The sequence below is a fragment of the Periplaneta americana genome, chromosome 13 (assembly GCF_040183065.1).
Source record: "Periplaneta americana isolate PAMFEO1 chromosome 13, P.americana_PAMFEO1_priV1, whole genome shotgun sequence".
In the NCBI taxonomy this organism is placed as follows: domain Eukaryota; kingdom Metazoa; phylum Arthropoda; class Insecta; order Blattodea; family Blattidae; genus Periplaneta; species Periplaneta americana.
In genome coordinates, this window is record NC_091129.1 from 123,271,685 (window position 1) to 123,288,992 (window position 17,308).

General features: G+C 34.0%; 1 protein-coding gene across 1 annotated transcript in view; it reads right to left on the reverse strand.

Moving 5' to 3' along the window:
* Nucleotides 1-12,111, reverse strand: part of LOC138712348 (beta-1,4-N-acetylgalactosaminyltransferase bre-4-like) — a 233,941-nt gene extending 221,830 nt beyond the window's left edge. Inside the window, exon 1 of the mRNA XM_069844006.1 lies at nucleotides 11,972-12,111. The gene's annotated coding sequence lies outside the window, so the exon portion shown is untranslated. The remainder of the gene's footprint in view (nucleotides 1-11,971) is intronic.
* Nucleotides 12,112-17,308: the final 5,197 nt, after the last annotated feature.

Here is a 17,308-nt window from a genome sequence, read left to right on the forward strand (position 1 = left end):
CTGTAAAGTTTCGCATTTTACTCTTACTTTTTATAATTTATACATGCATTCACTGCGAAATTTAAGGCATTTAAAAAGTGGAAAGTTTGCTTCACACCGGCCATGAAACCATTGATAAAGGAAACAAAATGTTTTGAATCTCACGACACTCGCAATAGATTTCACCGAATTTAACATGTTTGGAGGCATAAATGCCGACAAAGAACCAACCTTAGTTTTGAAGCAGGCAATAATCACAACATGTGCTGCTACCGATTCAGAGATATACTATACTATAAAAATGACTGTTTTCGGTCTGAAACCGATTAGCTGTACTGCCCTTCAGAGTGTCATAAAATCACAATTTTTGGAGAAAGAGTGTTTTTGAAATATTTATGAAAAGTCGTAAAACTGCGAATTAGTAGGGTAAACCGTTACAAAATATTTAAAAGAATGGCCCTCCTAGTGTTAACACTACCAGGAAATGCAACAATAAGTGGAACTTTGTATTTTTGTCCAATTGAATCTCAATAACAACGGTTCATTTGAATGCTCGTTAACAGTTGCTCTTTCCCTCACCTTATTTGTGTTGAGAAGTTTTGAGCGGTAGGACGTTTTCCTGTGAAGTTTAACGCCATAATGCCGAAAAATATAAGTGCAAAATCTACATTGATCCGGCAATGGATAACAGAATATTCAGAATTCACTTATGATGGAAAAATAATATTCTGCAAGATTTGTAGCAAACAGGTATGTAACAATAGTTGAAATATATAAATTCTATTAATTTTAATGAGTAGGCCTATAATATTTATACATTGACTGAGCTATCCTGAGGTATAATTCTTTTTAAGACCACTACGCTTTAACCTTTTAAATTCCAATAGTTAAAGTATTTGCAGGTCATTAAAATTTTGATTGTTCGAACCCACTAACTTTGTGATAGAAATACGGCAATACAACAATTAGGATTTTATTTTAATTCAGTTTACTTTACATTTTTAGATTTCGCAAGAAAAGAAGTGCCACCTAAAGCAGCATGTGCAAGGAGCGGCTCATAAGGCTAAAGCTCAGCAGAAAAATCAACTGCAACAAACTTTACTAACACAGCCTACTTCATCCAATTTCAGCAGCAATTTCTATGCTGATTTAACCAGAGCGTTTGTTGCTGCTAACATTCCCTGAAATGTATTGAAAATCCGGTTTTAAGACAGTTTTTACAAAAATACTGCAAACAAATTATCCCATCTGAGTCGACCCTAAGAAAAAATTACTTAGACAGAATATACAATGAAACTTTAGCTTCCATTCGGGAGGATATAGGTGATTCTTACATATGGGTCTCTGTGGATGAAACCTCAGATCCTATGAATAGGTATATATCAAATATGGTAGTAGGAAAACTTAGTCCTGATGGACCTTCGATTCCACACCTCGTATGTGTTAAGGAACTTTCGAAAGTGAATAGCCAAGCCATTGCTTATTTTGTAAATAAAGGCCTACAGTCTTTATACTCAGGTAATATAGACGATTCTAAAGTTCTGTTGTTTTGTACTGATGCTGCCTCATACATGGTTGCTGCAGCTCCACTTCTTAAAACATTTTATCCTAACCTCACGCATGTAACCTGTCTAGCACATGTCCTTCACAGGGTTTCTGAAACAATCCGGAATGAATTTCCTCTTGTCAATTCGTTTATTTCTAACACAAAAAAAATGTTTTTGTAAAGCCCCATCCAGGATTTCAATATTCAGAGAGAACTTTCCAGATATCCCACTCCCACCTCAGCCGGTTGTTACACGATGGGGAACCTGGATTCAGTCAGTGGTGTATTATTCTGAGTATTTTAAAGAAGTGGTCACAGTTATTGATAAATTACCTGAAACTGATAGTGCAGCGTGTGTGAAGGCAGTGAAAGATTGTCTGAATGACTCACGAGTGAAAAACGATATTGCCTACATAACATCAAACTTTTCTTTCATACCTGCAAGCATTGAACAATTAGAACGTGAAAAACAATCTCTTTGTAGCCAAATAGCAATAGTAAAGGAAGCTCAAGTGAACATACATTCTGCTTTGGGCGAAACTGGGAAAAAAGTTAAAAATAAGTGGGACAACGTATTAAATAAGAATGTAGGATTTTCATTGTTGGAAAAAGTATCAAGAGTGATATCGGGGGAAAGTGTGAATGTTCCAGTAAGTATTGATGTTTCTATTGTACCTAATTTAAAATTTGCGCCTCTCACATCAGTTTCGGTTGAAATAAGTTTTTCTGCTTTCAAAATGATTCTCAGTGACAAAAGGCAACGGTTAACTGTGGAGAATTTAGAAAAAATTCTGGTGGTGTACTGTGCAGATAATTATAATAAAGTCTGAGCATGGAACTGAATTTCAATAACTTAAAATGAGTTATCTTGATATCAATAATCATTATTTCATTAGTTTCAATATATTAAATTTGTGCAGCTCTGTTTATAAATATAATATAGTATTCTTTTTCAATGATTAAACATACTTTTTTGTGCGTATTTTAGTGTATAACTAAAAATTTCAGTGAAAGAAATAAGTATGATACCTTGATGTGCCTAAAATGCCTATTTTCATTAAAATAGAGCCTAATTTTACAAATTTTGAGCTTATTTTAGGCGCCTAAAACTGCAATTTTAGTGCCTAAAAATCCGATGTCTAGTTATGACTACTTCATGACTCACAATAAAGAAAAATAATATATTAAATCAATAATGAGTGATAGTTTAGAGCAGAGAATTAGGCTTACTACAAATTACACTGGTCAACAGTCATTTTGCGCCAGACATAAAACTAACAAATTCTTAATAATTTAGACCTCCTGAATTAAAAAATAACAAGCAAAATGTTCCATCACTTCGGGTTTTCGAGATGCACAATATAATTAAATTTTTATGCATTTAATTTAAAAATCACCGTATTTCGTGTGTAACTATTTTGTTTTACAAATGTGAAGACCCATTATGTGAAAACAAATGTAGTATATGTAGGGCACCATGATAGAAGCACTTGTAGAAAGGGAAATTATTTTATTGCCCTTCTACGAGTCTCTTTGGAGGGAGTGAAACAGGTTCGCGGTATAAATTCACTTGAGTTTACCTGATTTTACTTGAGATGTGCATTTTTTACACAGTGAGCTTAATTACATTACTGTAGTTTATATCTTGCAATATATCACCATGTCAAATCCACTTCTAGAAGCGGAAATTGTTTTATTGTCCTTTTCGGTTCCATTTGGAGGGGAAGAAACAGGTTCGCCGTATGAAAACGCTTCAGTTTACCAGGATATTTCTGTGGTGTTAGTATTCTGTGTAGGACGTGTAGGCTATTTCTTTAAAGTGTGCTTTAATGATAATATTCAAAGTATGAATGGTTTATATGTGCGGATTTGAAGGTTTTAGCAATGCTTTTTGGAATGCAATTAGGCTACACAAAATTTTGCTGCTTTCTGTACGAATTGGACAGTCGCGCTCCAGATATTTTATTTTTATTTTATTTTATTGGGTTATTTTACGACGCTTTTTCACCATCTAGGTTATTTAGCGTCCGAATTAAATGAAGGTGATAATGCCGGTGAAATGAGCCCGGGGTCCAGCACCGAAAGTTACCCAGCATTTTCTCGTATTGGGTTGAGGGAAAACCCGGGAAAAAACCTCAACCAGGTAACTTTCCCCAACCGGGATTCGAACCGGGCCACCTGGTTTCGCAGCCAGACGCGCTGACCGTTACTCCACAGGTGTGGACTCGCGCTCGAGATATGCATTATAAAATAAAACGACAATCACTAGAGCCAGGGAAGAAAAATGTTATACATCAACCCCTTGTACCTCAAAGCGAAGTAATTTTACCCCTTTTACACAATAAGTTAGGGTTAATGAAGAATTTTGTTAAAGGGATAAATTATAAAACTGAAGCATTTAAAAATATCCAGGAAAAATTTCCTGCTATTAATAATCGGTGGCGCTACACCCCGTGAAGAGCCCAGACCGACCAGCCGGCTGCTGGCCTCACGTCCACATGCCAAAACAGAGGTGGACGATCATCCAACTAGAATGGAGGTATTGTGTGGTTAGCACGATGATCCCCCCCAGTCCTTATATCTGGCTTTCGCAACCGGCTTTCGCTACCTATCGTAGCTCCCCAAGTGCATCACGATGCTAGGTGGGCACCGGTCCCATACATTGGCCGAAATTTCATGAGAAAATTTCTTCCCCCATGAGGACTCGGACCAGCGCGCATTCCTTAACATTTCCTGCTATTAGTGGTTCAAAATTAAAAGAGGGAGTTCTCAATGGACCACAAATTAGAGAAATAATGGACAATCACTTCGAATCTTTGCTGGAAGGAAAAGAGACAGCCGTCTGGATTGCATTCAAGGAGGTTGAATTAATTTTCTGGATAACTGTAGAAGTGAGAACTATGAAGAACTAGTGAAAAATGTACTGTTGGCGTATTAAACTAGGGGTTGTAAAATTTCCCTGAAAATTCACTTCCTTCACTCACATCTTGACTTTTTTTCCCGAGAATTGTGCGATTTCAGTGATGAGCATGATGAGCGCTTCCACAAGAAATTTCAACTATGGAAAAAGATACCAAGTACAATGGAGTACCAATATGCTAGCAGACTATTGTTGGACTTTAGCTCGTGATGTACCTGATGCCCAGTGTAAAAGAAAATGAAGAAAAAGAAAGCTGCAATCTTCTGAAAAGTGAATATTTAGCCTTATTGTCATTATATAAAACAATATTTTGAATAAATATAAATTCCAAAATTTCTCAAAAACCGTAACCAACAACTGTTTTTATTGTCATATTCGTATTCAGGAGGCTCAAATTATGTAGAAAACATATATCACATGTCTAGCGCAAAAAAAAAGTTAACATTTGTTACGCAGTGTTATTATTATAAATTATGATTCACCTGGTGCTTTCATCTCATTTACAATTTTTCACATATTTTCAGAAACCACATTATTCTCGTGATATTGTTTCAAAGATTGTACAGAATGTATCTTTCCTGTACTAAATCAACTAATTTATCCGCATCGAGCTCCATTATGAATAATGTGCCCTACACAACAATAGTATTTTTTGTAGATAATGAAAGCGTGCAATCATAGCCACTACTAACGCATGCGCAGTACACTGCCGCTATCAGACTGTCTCCTCGCGACGAACTTCTAGCAGTCATTCGAAGCTGTCTCTTCGTGTCGCCTTGTGTCTCCTCGCGACCGTCGCGCCGCGTCTGATTCTGTGTGCACCGCACCATAAGAAATCAATGGGAGACAAGTACCACGAGACAAAATGTCGCGTCGCGCCGCGCCGCGTCTGATTCTGTGTGCACCCGGCCTAACCCTTCTAATGGAGGACGTGGAGACAGAGGACTACTGTTGATAGTCATTCAGTCTTTATAGCTATATTAGCCACCTTTCGGCGCTGTCCACTTCCAGGAGGATGTATAGTTGGACATTTTTCTTCAATGAGATATGACACCTAAAAAGCATTTCCTAATCTCTCAGATACTTCGTTTACGATTTATACTGTTTAAGCAGAATATAAAATTACTTATGCACAAATTCACATAAAATACCATAATTACTTCCAGCATTACTTTTACTTATTAAAATGGGTATTTGAAAATGACAAAAGAATTTAAACGTATTTATGGATTGAAATTTCATTTTTTTTTTACTATAATACATGTCAGGGATTCTTCGAAGCCAAATTGTTCGAAGTTATAAAAGAATATTCTATTATAAACATTCAACCGCATATACAAACGTGGGCTTTAATAAAATAATGATTAGCAGCATGTGAAACAAAAAAAAAATAATAATAAAACCATGAAAAAAAATCTTATGAAACGATTTTGAGTAAATTCTCATTTTGAGTCAAACAAAATTCCATTAAATTACTTCATATTTCAGTGAAAATAATTAAACTTCATATGTATCATTCCGTAGGAATTGACCTGTATATAATGAAAATCTACAGAATCCATCAACAGTTAGGAAAAATTTGTGTACAGATAGACAGATATACAGACATGTTCGAAAATATCATTTAGCAGCAAGGTTGCCCAAATGTTTCTTTCCGTAAAAATGTGGAAATAGATCTTTTATGCCATCGTAATCAATTTTCTCTCAATTTAGCAGTATATGGCGTACTAAAATTGAGTGTCATTAAATAACAAACTTTCCCTTCACACATTTAATTAATCTACTTACTACATATTAATAAAAATGTACTATATATTTCTCTACTTATAGGATGAAAGATGGTCTGCAGAGCTATATTTTTTATTAAATAATTATTATAAAAAAGTATAATCAGACAGCGGATTTTCGGTCCCTACACACCAACAAGACATCATGTCCCTTCGCTTATGGAGGGAGCAAAGTAATGAGTTCAATACCTCCCTGCAACTGACTGACACCTAACGTTCAGTATCGAGACCCAAAATCTGCTGTCTGATTATAATTTTAAAATCTATTTAATGAAAACAAAAATTTTAGCTTTTAAAAGGAAGAGTTCAGTTCAGTTTATTATCAATTACAATTTTGGAACACGCGAATTGTTCTCATTATTTAGGCTGTGTTATCTCACATTTCCTTCAGATACTTATAGTTTAATTGGATTATTTTACGACACTTTATCAACTGCGATGGTTATCTAGCATACGAGTTAAGTGAAGTTGATAATGTCAGTGAAGTGAGTCACTTGTCCAGTGCTAAAAGTTCCCCAGCATTTGCTATTAATGGGTTGAGGGAAAACCCCGGAAAATCTCAACTGGATAACTTGTCCCAACCAGGATTTGAAACCAGGCCTGTTCGTTTCACTGTCAGACACACTAACCATTACTCCAAAGCAGCAGACTCCAGAGATGTTAAAAATAAAATTTGCAAATACCAGAATTGGTCCTATACAATGCATGTTATTAAAGAAAGTCAAAACTGAAACACTTTCAAAAATTTTATAAAACAATGGCAAGTCCGATACTGTTATACGGTGCTGAAACATGGACTCTCACTAAAGCGCAACAGAAAAGATTAGAGGCTGTTGAGATGTGGCTTTCAGAGCATTGACAGGATGTACAATACTAGACCACATTACAATTAATGAAGACATTCGACAGAAATTACAACTGGAGTGCATAACTGTAACAATTGATAAATACCGAAAAAATAGTTTGAGCCAGGTAAATACTTATATAAATGGTGAAAGAATCCTGTTAAGAATATGGCAGTATGGACCAAATGGAAAAAGAACACCTGGACAGTCAAAGAAATGCTGAAGAGACCAGATGAATTCTGGAAACAGAACAGGCCAATATGCTTAAAGGATGATGATGATATTTTTCTGTAACTTTTGACTTGTTTCACATCTCAAACCTACAATGAAGACGTTAAGGTAATTAAATACAGTATTAAATAATAGGTTTTTTCCTATAATTTCCTATACCAGTAACTTCTGACTTGCTCCACATCTCAAACCTACAATGCTGATGTAAGATCTATGCAATATAACAAATTAAATTAAATACAGTACGAGTAGTAATTAATAGGTTTGTTTCTGCGCCAGTTTTCAATGGTTTGCAACCGCCATAAGCATGATTATGAGTTCATGAGGGTTGCAAGCAGGGTTTAAGCCACACTCCCATTTGTCGCATTTTGCTATTCGACTTCTAAAAATGCAACAAACTTTGAATGTAAATGTGCAAAAGCGATAACGACATTGGACTTCAGAAACGAAGCTGGTAATAGAAAACATGAAATCTGAGATGTGTATGAACTAATCAATTCTAGAGAAACTGAATTTAAATGAAATGCTAAAGGAATGGGCAATGTTCGAAAAGGTATTGAGCAATAGATGTTCAGGAATGGATTTCAAAGAGTTGGTGCAATTTATGTAAGTTAAGTGAACAATATTTTTCCTAATTGATTTATAAAATTCCATCGCATAGGCCTACTGTAAATTGTGAGCAAGGATTTGGTTGCATGAATTTTGTAAAAACTGAAATTAGAAATTGCTTTTCAGTAAATGAAGTTAGCACTCTGCTAACAATAAATCTTGAAGGGCCTACAAGTAAAGAATTTCAATGTTTAGAACACTCTTAAAATAACGTTACTCTTAAAATAACGAATTTTAATGTGATATAAATTCAGCAGTAATTAATTCTAAACATACCTACGTCTAATGATTTACTTACATAAGTATATCTAGTGTGTGGTGAGATGGACTGAAAGTAATGCAAGTCCAAGAAACAAATTACATAACTTTTTGTTTCTGCATATGGTACTTAATTAATTTTATCTCCCTGTATAATTATTTAGCCTATAATATTGCGAAAGATTTTCGCAATTTGCACAAATATAATTCTTCATTTGTGCATTTTTGCGACAATTATTTATTTTCTAGCTTAAAGCCTGGTTGCAAACCATTAGAAACTGCTACAGAAACAAACCTAATAGGCCTATATTAAGTAAAAGCTAACCATGGTAGCCAGTGGTTAAGATATACAGATTTGACACTGCATGAAGCTACAGTCGTGAGTTCCTGCCTAGGACATGAATGTTTGTCTATTGTTAATGTGATGTCCTGTGTTTCTTAGGCAGGGGCCCAGCATCATCCTGACTTTACATCATGGAGTCCTACCATTGTGTATATGTGTAACGTTGGGTTGTGAGAATTTGTGAAGTAGATCAGGGCCCAAAAGGGATATAGAGCCAGTGATGGATAAATATTAAGTAAGTAATAGATTTAGCAAAATGATTCATTATCACATTCTTACAAATCCCTTTCTTTTGCAAAGTCACAAAATTTTCTTTACTGGGATTATCCATCCGCTATAATTTCAACCTGAGGGATCCAGAATCCAACAATAACAACAGAGTCCCACATTAAACAGATGATAAGCTTCCAGTCCTTGTACAAAAACTCAAATAATTTCATTTGCTTCCCTCTACAATGCAATCAGTTTGAATCTCACTGCCTTCAGCAGGTTAAAAGTACAGCTTCCTTTCTATTGGTTCCCTTACTGTGTCTATATCCCTTTATTTGCAAACCATTGTTCTACTAATTGCATTGGATCGAAATATTCAACTATTAGTCAATTCATGCTATCGTTAAATGATCTAGGCTATGCTGTCTATAATAAAAAAATTAATTTATTTTTCAATAGATTCCTAACACTATATCTCCATTCACATGATACTGTTGACGTTGGTAACAATGCAACAATGTTGATGAGTTCCCTTAGTGAAGGAAACCTACCAATCAGGGCAGACAATTTCATCAAGATCATGAAATGGTATCTTCTGCTTAGTTACCTACTCTGAATTCATAGTAGGCCTATTCACCCATTGTGGCTTTCAACACTTCTTCCTCTACTTCACAAAGCAATTTTGCCTTGAAGCGAGTACTGTAATCAAGTTGTGTTTTTATCTTGGATATCCATAAAATGTCAGCAAATTACATATTATATTTCATTATTAATGATGGTGAAATCGATAAGATTTGAACGGTTTTCTATAGCACACGACACTGAAGATTTTTTTTTTTACGAAAAATTATCTAATTTTCAGAGGGCTGGTAGTTTTGAATGTAAAGAATTCATATAGGGCAGTGGTCGTCAGCACTCGCAGAAATGTGCAAAGGGTATGCGGTGCTGTCCGGTGTGCACCGTCGTGCAACAGGGAGAGATAGAGAGCATACCCGCTAGCAGCTACGGAGTGCACCCTAGTGCACTGCGTTTTCCACGGGTAAGAAAAGCTAGCCCCAGCGTGCTCTGTGCTGACGACCCCTGATATAGGGCGTCACTTGAAAACATATTAGAAAATAGCTGAAAATTGAAAAGAACTGATCAGTGTAGTAACTTAAAAGTGATTATTTAACACGTGAAATATGAACGCGAAACGCACATTTCACTTCACTTAGTATATTCAAGGCATACCAAAAGCCTAAGCTAACCTAACCTGTCACAGATTCATACATGCAAAGCATACGGAAAGCCTGAACTAACTTAACCTAACTAACCTGTCACAGATTCCTGTACGTACCATAGAACTCAGAAAAATGCAAATTGGAAGTTTCAGTTTCACATACTATAGAAAAGTATTCTATTTCGTTAATATAGGCCCTAAGAATGGAATTTTAGCAGTCAAAAATTGAACATTTTAGTTAGGTGCCAGGTGCAATTTTTTTTGTTGCCAAGGCGACCTGCCACCTGGAAACTGTCCAGTCCTGTTATTACAGAATGGAACAAAATAAATATGACAACTGTTGTTGTTAGTCACATGTGATAGTAGCCTAAGCCTACAGTTGGGCCTAACATTATTCGTACTGCAAGCATACTAATTTCCCTAATTACGTTAGGTTAGGGCAGGCTATGGTAGGGTTGTTTTACTCAGATTATAGCTTAAACAATTCCTTGCTTTACTTTTACAAACTAGCTACATAATGTCGACAGTCTGATACTTGCATTCCAATGTTTTAAGTTATTTATTTTACTCAATTGTAGAAATGAGTCAACAGTCCTCTGAGAGAGTAAAACTGACGTGAAATTATGCTCATATTATTTCTTTCACAACATCACAATATTTTCTACACATTTCATGTAATGACAAAATAATATTACGACTCTAGCAGCAACAAAGTTTCATGAATGACTAAAAGCAAAATCAACTAAATTGGGCATGTATGTTTTACAAATGTGCAGCAACTGTACAGGAAGGAATGTAATGAATCTTAAATATTTCCAACTCTTTGTTAGCTTCCCTTTTATTTTACTTGAATGAAATATGGATTAGTCACCTTTGGCAAAGAGCCCCTTTGCTTACATCATGGATATATCTAGCCTATATTAGCCTACAAAGAAGAAACTAAAACTGCTAAAATTATCCTATTTTAAAATAAACAATTCATATTCCATACACAAATTTAAACACGAAATAATTCATCCATGCAGTATTGGCAACTAGAGAATAAACAGAAGTTAAAATACGCTGTTAATAGCCCTCAGTATGCTAGTTGATAAGAGAAGGAAGTTTGGCCCAGTGACTGATTCAAGAGAAATTTAGCCTACTCTACATTGGATTTTAATTAATCTCTGTAATGAAATACTAAAGGCATGACGTTTTCAATGTTGGATCTACCTTCATCTTCAGGGGAGGGGGGAGGGAAGACGAGGAAAAGGAATCCAAATCGTTGGAACAGTCACAAATTTCTACCTACACTCGACAAATTGATAATCTACAATATTATTAAAAAACGTTAATTTGCATAAAATTAAACTTACTTTTTTTTTCACTTCCGCCGTATTATTTGTTGGTCTCACATTTTAGACAATTATTCTCAATACCAACCAAAAGACCTAAGCATTATGTCATATGTTTTTCACGAAGATTCAGGTACAATCTCTAATCTTAGCTTAATTCTCTAATGAAACCTGACACCTCTTTCTAAGCATATTCACCATATCAGGCTAAATGAATATTCAAAATCGTTTAAAACCATCTGTAGAACAACTGGAATGTGAAAATTTATGAAAAGGACCAAACGTGAATTCATTCCTTTAATTTCAACTTAAAATTTTATAACGTCATATAAATTAATTGAAATGCACTACAAAATAATTGTCAACCATTAGTGAAGTCAATCTACCTTTTCCCTCCCATCCACATTCACCTTCACTGATTTTCACCTCTAAACTACATAACAGGTCAAGGACTGACATTTGACAACAATCCAACATATTACATACAATAATGTAATACACCACCTGCTTAAGAATGCTTATGATAAATATGAGGTGAATATCTTGCAATATTACCTTCTTCAAATTCCTTAATTTCTACTGCTTCTTCACAAAAAAAAATATTAATGACATTCCAAATGTCCTCTCACGAAAGATATGTAATTAAAATTACGAATTATATAACGATATATATCATATACAAGTACTTACATTAGTTGGATTTTGGTTAAAATGCGACCCCATTAATACAAGATTCTGCGAATTTTCCAAATTGAAGTTCACGTTGTGCACTATGTTAAATTTACTTCCACCATTAAGCTACTATCCGCCACAGGCGCAACCAACCAGCGACATTTTTAAACTGACTGTAGTTCTTCGAAACAGTCGCATGAGGCGAACGATTCATCGATTCTCCCAAGATTCCATTTACATACTACCAACGTCTCCGAGAGTACACTAATTGAATATATTAAAAGTAAATAAATATACGATGCAATAATTGAATAAATTCAATATAAAAGAGGCTTATAAATGTATATAAAAGAAATTAATAATATGTTTTCATTCTGAATATTATTAAAATTCGAAAGACTATAGACTAAATTTCCCTTACTTCGTACCATTTGTGACGTCATGAAGTATAGCTTTTGCAGTATAACCAATATCATTATAAAGTTACTAGATATAAAAATAATGACAGAAAGAATCGTCATTTATATTGAGATTATATTAGGTCATCCATCACTAGAATATTACAGTTCAGTAATATAAAATGATGTTGTATGACAAAACTATGAACTGAATTTTCTAATTACCTTAGGTTTTAATTTTTATCATAAGTTGTGTAACATAGATTGCTGGTGTATTTTAGTCCATATTGATATTCGGTGGATTTGAACATAATACAGTATTGTGAAAAAGGTTTCCATTTGTATATTATTTGGAACCCCAAATACTGTTGACATTAGCATATGTATAAAATATTAGAAAGTCATTGTCATAGAGTTTAAAATGATTTAATTTCAAATGTTGGTGCTCCTGCATAAATATAGCCTATAATGATTGCATTGTTTTACTGAAATATATTCTAGTGCCATCTTATGAGAGATCGAGAAACCACAATCGCCATCTATGGTGGAAATACACAACACTGTTAGGAGGGAGATATGAAATGTGACTGATAATGAATATGGTTGAGTTAATAAATTGGTAGGTAATATGGCGTGGTTTTCCGTCTCATCAGATATTAGATACGGGGAATAGAAATAATAAGTCCTTTATATCTATATCTGTGTCTTTTATTTAGGTAGTATCTATTTGTTCTTTTTTTTTCCTTTTCTCATTTTCCATTTTAATTTCTATTTACACTTTTATCCTGCATTTGTATCTGTTTCATCTCTTTTTTCATGTTATATGCAATTCTATGTTTTTTTTAAACGAATGTCTGTACTGTCTATTGTAATTGGGGCTTTGCCCTGTTATAGGCATAAATAATAAATAAATAAATAAATAAATAAATAAATAAATAAATACATAAATAAATAAATAAATAAATAAATAAATAAATAAATAAATAAATAAATAAATAAATAAATAAGTGAGTGAGTGAGTGAATGAATGAAATGAATGAATGAATAAATAACTTAGCCAACAGTATGTTTTACTCTAAAATAGTATTGGAATAAAATATGTATTTATTAAATCTAATGCTCTAGATGTAATTAACATTTGCCGTTTGTCTTCTGGCTTCCCAATACTAATAGAATAAAAAGGAATAGATCTAGAAATGAGTCAGGGTAATTCTTCATATATGATTGTCATCATTGTAGGAACAATCAATTTAAAATTAGGATCTCAATTACATAAATTATTTCAAGATTTGAAACTATTAGCAATAATATCTTTTACTCTTATTATTTTAAATATTCCTTTATTAGTACATACTGTATGTTGTTGCTGTTCCTACTGCCGTTGTTGTTCTTCTGCTGCTATTGTTGCTGTTGATGCCTCTAAAATATGATTGTTTATAGTCACTAGTTCCTGTCTTCATATAATTTCTTTTAGACAAACTTAATTTCTTATATGCCATCTTGTAGTTCGAGCTAACAAATTCGTTTTATACAATTTTAAATTCCTGTTTTTTTTTTCTCATCTGTCCTCAGGTTTTTATTGAGAATACGTAACAATGGACAATAGAAGAAAACTTTCGACGAAGAACTACATCTTTGTACTCGGCAAGGTAGGTCTCAAGCTCCTAGGTAACAATGACCAAAAAAAATTACATTATAATTGCTTATAACTTTTCAACAAAAATATAGTGAAACGAAAAGTACCGTATACCGTCGTGTAGACAAAAAAGTCAGATAACCATAAATAACTGCACGAAAGTGGTCGGATCCTCAAGGCTGGCGAGACGGGTGGGAAAAAACATGCCTTGAAAACTGTATGCGAAAACTCGACCTCATCTCGCCAAATACCATCTCACTATTACCAATCCCATCGACGCTAAATAACATAGTAGTTGATACAGCGTCGCTAGAAACCAAGGAAAAAAATTCCGTGAGATCTGAATCAATCCAGTTTGAGATGCCAATCGTTGGATTGCGACGAGATCGACTAAATAGACTCGAAAAACTTATCTTAAAAATGTTTATGATAAATCATATAGTTTGGAAAATACATAATTTTATTTTAATTTTTGGATATTGTCTGTGTGCATAAATTACAGTACTGAAGCCCGAACTTCTAAAGAGACTTTGTTCGTATTCAGCATTTGTCACTAGTATCTAATACACCAATATTATTCATGCAATATGTTCTGTTTTATTGAGAATACGTAACAATGGACAATAGAAGAAAACTTTCGACGAAGAACTACATCTTTGTACTCGGCAAGGTAGGTCTCAAGCTCCTAGGTAACAATGACCAAAAAAAATTACATTATAATTGCTTATAACTTTTCAACAAAAATATAGTGAAACGAAAAGTATAAGGCTCGTGTACGGTTTTTTTTACATCCTGGATTTCTTTCATGTTCTCCAATCATGATTTAAAATTTAAGCATAAGACGACTCCTATATACCCTTTCATAACAAAATCCTTTGGTAAATATGTTGACATTTCTGTATGCACAAATCCAATTATTAATAAGTATCACAGTTTCTTTAGTTTTTGTTTAGTCAACTGCTCGAAGACAGGTCTGGATGGATTCAGGTAAAGCCCATGTGCTTAGGCCCAGCTTGGCTCGGCCAATGGACCGAGCTTGGGTTAAAATTCACTTACCCTTGTCGGGTTCGAGCCTTAAAGAAACGAAATATTTTATTTTTTCTTTTTCGCGAATTATATCTGATTAAAAAACAATACGAAGATTTTAATGCACAATTAGATGTTCACTTGGTATCCATCCAGAGCAGTGGACTACCAGTATCATAAGTTATTATTTAGTTAGACTTCATATTTCGGAATGGCATTTGTCTCGTCTCTACTCTGTCTTAGACACAGAGCACTGTTTATTTGTTTTACCTGGAAGACTGGGAGATCATTCTTTCTCATGCTCCTACTGGACTGATATTTCTCGCAGCTGTTCCTGACCCTTATGGCCTCTGACCTCTGCTTTATCTGCTAGTCTTCGAGTTTCGAGTCCAGTTCAGGTTGATAATTATAAACTAATCTCGGGTTTCAGGTTGGGTTCGGGTCTGGTTCAGCCTGGGCTGGACCTAAAAATTTCAGCCTGTCCAGACCTCTAGTCTGGATCTCACAAGTGACACCAACAAGGTATCACTCATGAGGCAACTAGACCAGGAGATAATGAGTAGGGTGGCCAGTCCCTTTCCCCCAGTTTATTTAGTGTGTTATGTTACATAAACGTTTTTAAATTATTAGAAGTTTCATTAAAATTTAGAGTTCCATAGAACACTGAAGTTCAATCTGAATGCATAGTGGTGTGATCAGAAGAAGAACTCAAACATCAAACTGAGTGGAATTTAAAGTACATTTTATGCTGCAGAGCTTGTTTCGTTGACATATGACAGCAACTTAGAATAAGGTCAACAGAAGACATTAAATCAATCACAATGTGACAAAGCAGACAGAATGTGCTTAAATGCCAAGTTCAGATGAGAAATAAAAGAACTGGAAGAATTATGGAAATGAGTAATTGAAATGAAAAATAAGAAAATAAAAATTAAACAAGAAAAAATTAATAAACTTAAATTGATAGCTAGTTATAACAAAACTAATACAAAAGAGATTAAAGAATCCATCTCCTTTAACATGAATGAATATAAATGTTAAATTCTATCTTTCTTAGTGTAGTTTAACATAAGTTGGAAATGATACATATTACACAGAGTGTAACTATAATGTATGTCAAAACTTTAGGGGCATATTCCTATAATATAGAGGATGAAAAAATATTCTATGAACATTCGTCCGGAAACACTTTATTTCCTTATTACAGCCCTTTATCTACAACTCTGCTTGCATTGTATGATGTGGTACATTATGAAATAAAAACAGCATACCATATGGAAATCTGTCTTACAGGAAGTGCTCAAAAAGACTCCTCTTAGCACGGATACATGCATTAACCTGCCATAGCATTGAATCTCGGATGTGCTAATGTATCCTTGAAGAATGTTGTATTGTCTTGTTTTCCAAAATATGGGCTCGAAGATTCTCTTTATCTTGCACCGGGGTTCCATACATAAGCTCTATTAAATGACCCCATGAATAAAAATCTAGTAGATTTAGGTGCAGAGAGTGCAGAGACCAAGAAATTGGTCCATCTCTACCTATCCATCTGTCACGGAACCTTTGATTTAGAAATCGACGAACATCGACACTAAAATAAGCAGAAGATCCATTGTACATGAAGTACATGTTTCGTCGTATTGCTAATGGCACATGGTATCATAGAACAAGCAAGGTGTAGTGTAAAAACATTTTGTATCTTTCTTTGTTGAGCCTGGGTGGAAGAACATGAGATCCCACCAAAACATCATCAACAATGCCCAGACCAAGCACTGACATTTCCATGTGGTATGTTATTTTTGTTCCATAATATACTGCATCATACAATGTAAGCAGAATTATAGAAAATTGGCTGTAAAAAGGACATAAAGCATTTTCATATCAATGTTCATATAACATTTTTTCGTCCTCTATACGAGAGGAATATGACCCTAAAATTTTGAAATACATTTTAGTTACATCCTGTATTATATATATATATATATATATATATATATATATATATATATATATATAACCTATAATTTTTCTTCAATTTTGATAATGTAATTGGTTAGGTTTATATAAATCAAAAGCATAAAATTTAATTATGTAGAAAATATTAACGATGAGCTGTGAACAGTCCTAAGTTACAGACAGAAACAAAGCAAGATACTCCTATATTTTAGTTACATCCTGTATTATATATATATATATATATATAACCTATAATTTTTCTTCAATTTTGATAATGTAATTGGTTAGGTTTATATAAATCAAATGCATAAAATTTAATTATGCAGACAATATTAGCGA